Source organism: Penaeus chinensis, chromosome 40, assembly GCF_019202785.1.
Source record: "Penaeus chinensis breed Huanghai No. 1 chromosome 40, ASM1920278v2, whole genome shotgun sequence".
Classification (NCBI taxonomy): Eukaryota; Metazoa; Arthropoda; class Malacostraca; order Decapoda; family Penaeidae; genus Penaeus; species Penaeus chinensis.
Window position 1 is genome coordinate 2,503,026 of NC_061858.1, and position 5,000 is coordinate 2,508,025.

A 5,000-nucleotide genomic window follows, 5' to 3' on the forward strand; every position below is an offset into this window, starting at 1 on the left:
CAAACTACTCTAACGCCGACTTAAGTGGCAACAATACACAGGAACATTCCAACGAGAGATTCGCATCGAGTTACTGAAAATTAAAGTTCTGTGTGCGCTGAAAAGTAACATTGAACACTTTTATACTTCTCAAAAAGGAAGAATTTTATTGAAAAGCTGCCAAAGTGAAATCCTTTGATTTGTAACTCAAGTAAAGGCAAAATCTGCTAATACATCTAACTTTCCACCACTATCAAAATTAACGAAAGAAAATCTAATGTACATGTCAATCTCGTTACTGTGGTGAAAACGACACTTGTGTGGAGTGCCTTAATGGGAAGTACTGTATATGGGGTTTATTTTCAGTTCCCTTTAATTCTTGGATTGAAGAATTTTATTTTCCAAACTTCGCACACACACTGCTAATCTTCATTTGAAGATCAGTCCATGTAAAATCCTATTTGTTTGCGAGATACTCTACCTGCTGGAGTAGTAAAATACTCTCATTTCCTTTAATGCCAAGATACCCCCCCCCCACACACACACACACACACACACCACCCCCGATAAAAAAGGGAGAAATCCCATTATTCATTCTTAAGCATACTTTATGACATGTTAAAAGCAGCCTCGGGTCTCTTTTGAAAGACAACCACGGAAAAAGTGCAATGGACAAGTCTACATAAAATATGACATAGCTAAGACTTATAAAACAAACACTGGATACAGGGATGAAACACTTCCAATTATACCCATCTCTTTAACAATACAGATACTGTCAGATACTTAAACGACTGATACAAGTAATTAATGGAGACCAACTTATTCTAACGAGTGAATGTATCACAAGATGGCTTTATTACAAGGAAACATTCATCATGAAGCAAATCGGTTTACTGCTGTCAGTAGAGTAACTGTATTGACCAACGGTGTGTATTGTGGTAACGTTTGATCGGAGACCAATAAAAAAAAAAAAAAAAAAAAAAAAAAACACGAGCTAGATACACGCCTTACACCCTCTTGTTCTAATGCATAGAAGATTCCAAAGGTCAAGCTCACTCATTTCAACGAGCGAGTTCCATGAAATTAAATCAATAAACTTGGTTATAAAAATATTTCAGTTGCAATTTCCTAATCCATTTTTGGCAACAATTCAACCTAGAAACTTAATTTATTGCATGGATATAAAAAAAAAAAAAGTAATTCGTTTTGTCCGAGCTTTTATTTGTATATCCTTAAATACTGGGATCAAAGACGCTTTCTTAAAAAAAATAAAAGAAGTTTATAGGAAACAAGGCAAAATAACCAACCAACCTCTCATTTAACCTCTATATTCTAATAACTATTTCCAAAACCTTAAAAATATTGTCGGGAGATACCTTTTACCCATCTGTTATTTTAATTGGAGGTAAAGTTTCCAACAAGGTATTTCAAATCTACCAATCTGACCCCATATTAGGTCATAGCACTTCTTACGTTTGAAGGTCTACGTTAATTAACATGAAAAGTAATGTTCGCGGTTTTCATGCCATTTTACCGAATTTCTACACCAACCAAACTTGAAATATACCGAAGGCAAGAAAATTAATCGTGGATTTCTATTATACATCTGGAAAAAGTTATGGGTCTCGCGAGTTCTAAACGAGAGAGCCACAATACAAAATATCAGACCTAATACAAGGTCAGGTCTCAGGGAGAGGAGATACCTACCGCATTTATATTTAAACATTAAAAAATAAGCAAATGAGAATGGCGATAAGGAATATTAGTTAAATTAATGGGTTCCAAAAATATCTAGTCATGTAAAGTGTTAAGAGTGAGACATATCGACTCCTAGAAAAAATGGAGTTTAAGTTGCCATTATCTTTTATTCTTAGTAATAATGAAACCAGTTTTGATATTTCAATGCCAAAGATGCTTGTGAAAATCAATATTTTAAGTTGTGGGATATTCACGAATTGCAGATAACCCTCAAGAGTGAAGAAAAAAGTAAAAAGTAAAAGAAAACTCCACAATTCCAGAGTTTAGACACACAAAAGGCAACATTATTTTCAGGTTGGGAAAAAACACTGCTTGTGCAATATTTTAATGGGATTAAAAAGAAACCTTTGGCTAACTTCACTATTAGGTTTCAAATTCAAAGTACAAACTCTTTGTTCTTTAAACCGTAGTGAACTGCAAGACCGCGTAGGCATTTGTTTTGATCCTCGCTCTCAACATGAAGATACCCTACCCGGCAGAAAACCCGAATATGAATAATGCTACGAATAATGCGAGTGTCACCTTCACTTTTTCTTTTCTTTTCTTCTTTTTGGAAGACCTTTAGATTTAATTTGTACCGACATGTATAGTTACATTCATTAAATATTATACTATATGATATATATATAATGTACGCCGTATATAATGTCTGCCATTATTACCGCTAATTAATACGACTGCATTGATTGGAGTTAGTACTTCATGATTACTTGTATATCATGCGAGAATCTATACAAAATCGTAATAAAACCGAGCGATTTCCAAGTTTAACTGAACTGCAGGCGTTGTAATGGTTGATGAATAAGACCTTAAGTCTTGGCTCCATCATCGCGTGTGGGTGTGGGGGTGGGTGTGGGTGTGGGTGTGGGTGTGGGTGTGGGTGTGGGTGGGGTGGGGGTGGGGGTGGGGGTGTGGGTGTGGGGGTGGGTGTGTGTGTGTGTTTCTCTTTCTGTAGGAAACGCCTAGCTATCAGCATTACCGTGTAAAAATTAAAATTACCGCGGACGACTTCCTGTTATTGCACAAATACCAGCTCTTGTAAATCATCAAATTCACTGACAATAGCACTGATTCGTGCGTCTGGGGGGTCTTGCATCTTCTGTGGAAGTACCGTGCAGTTTGATTAATCTAATACGGCCTTAATTTTATTGACGCATACAGAAGACGCCTATAGATACATGAATTATTACAACGCTGAGAATGCTCTCCCACACATGACATTACTCATGCGAAATTAACAAAAAGTAATGAACTTGTTAATTAAATGTCAATGTTATATATATCCGTTTGGGGGATTTATGCAAACCGACGCATTTTTCTTTATTCTTCTACGCATCTTGTGGAAACAGCACTACTAACTTAACTCCACTTCATTTATTTAATGCATAATGCCTTATTCCCAATAATATTTACCAGATCGACATTTTTTGTAAAGTTTGTGTGGGTGGGTTACGCCTGTATCAGGCTTTTACTTCGTGCAAAGTATTCTGAGATAATATTCGTTATTCCATAATTTTTCCAAGCTGCAATGACTTCATTTCGACTTCATTAATCAATGCGCCTATTTTATTTTTCTATAACGCTTTGACAACAGTGTAAAGTGATATTTAAGACAAAGATCCGATAAATATCTCAAAATATGCTGAAGTGTTGAATATTGCCCAGAGGATCCATTTTATATAAACATCCCTGGATATATCTATACCCATCGGATTATGACATGCACCAAAACCACTTCAGAAGATTTCGAATATACGAAGCTCTAGAATAAGCCAATGCATAGTAAAAAATAATAAAGATCAACTCAGAATCAAAACGTTTATCCACATGTAATAACCCTGGGGGCAAACGAAATTATCTCCCACTCGAAAAAAAAAAATCTAAACTTACAATTTATGTTCTTATTATCGGCAAACTCCTGCCTCCCGCTTTCCGGATTTTGAAAGGGTATACAACTATTAATATAAATGTATACTTTTGATATACAAACATGGATAACATCGAGGTAAATACCCATCGAGTTTTTTTTTTTTTATAAAATCTCGAAAAATCCAGAAGTTTAGAAAAGTGCCGAGTATTTTTTTCTAAAAGACTCAAAATTGTGTCTAGCGTCATTTGTGCATTTAGTAAAGAATTATACTTTAGTAAATATTAGACGAACCAAATATGAAAGGACTTGTTAGGAAACTTCCAATTGGTGATTAGTTACAAAACATACGATTTATCCAAGATGAAATTCAGAAACCACTTTGGAAGGCCGGACGTGTCAGTAAGGTGTGATTTTTTTTTTTTTTGTTTTTGTTTTTTTTACATATCTTTAAGCTTATCGTAGAATTGGTATTGCTAGTTTACACTAACTTTAACTAGAAATAATAATCATAATTATGTACATTACAAGGAATGAACCTTTTAGATGTGGAAAACGACATACGTGGTAAAGACTGAAAATTTCGTTGCCCATAAATACCGTATTTCATAGAATCCGATGTTCCAATGACAAATCTTTTCATACATTACGTCTCAGAAAATACACAATGCCTCTTCAAAATATTCTATACCTAAACCTGAAGGTTTTAAATTCTAAAACATGCATCTGGCGTCATCCTAATTTATTTTGATTATTTATATATATATATATATATATATATATATAAATATATATATAAATACATATATATAAATATATATATATGTAAATAATGAAGATCTATCGACTGTCTTATACAGTAAGCCTTGAAGCATTTATCTAACATTTTCACAAATTCCCCGGTTTACCACAATACAGAAATATAGACGATCAAACAGACCTACGTTGTGGATTATGGTAGAAAAAAAATACACTACCAAGAAAATAGAGGAAGATACCTGAAAACGTTCAAGATTTAATACTCAAATTTTCCATAATCCTTCGGCAAAGAGGCATGACGTCTGATTAAATAAATAAGAGAGACCTTAAGTGTAAAGTAAACAAAGCAAATAGCTTACTTTTTAAGTGGAGTATTAATGAAACGAAAACTCAGGGAATGTACTTCAGAAAGAAACAAAGGGAAGGTAGGGTCTCAATACGTTTGTGGGAACGAACAAATAAGACGCTGAATAATGAACAAAGTATCAGAAATATGGAGTTTGACTAACGGCTTCAGGAGGGAAAAACTATATTGGTCTTTTTATATCCATGTTCGCTATCTTACGTGACACTTCGTATACAACTGAATCCACATACAATATCTGAAATAAAAGAATGGACTTCAAGACTACAA

General features: G+C 34.2%; 1 protein-coding gene across 1 annotated transcript in view; it reads right to left on the reverse strand.

Annotated features, from left to right (window-relative positions):
• Nucleotides 1-5,000, reverse strand: part of LOC125047298 — a 7,799-nt gene that overhangs the window by 592 nt on the left and 2,207 nt on the right. The gene's annotated exons all lie outside the window — the stretch shown is intronic.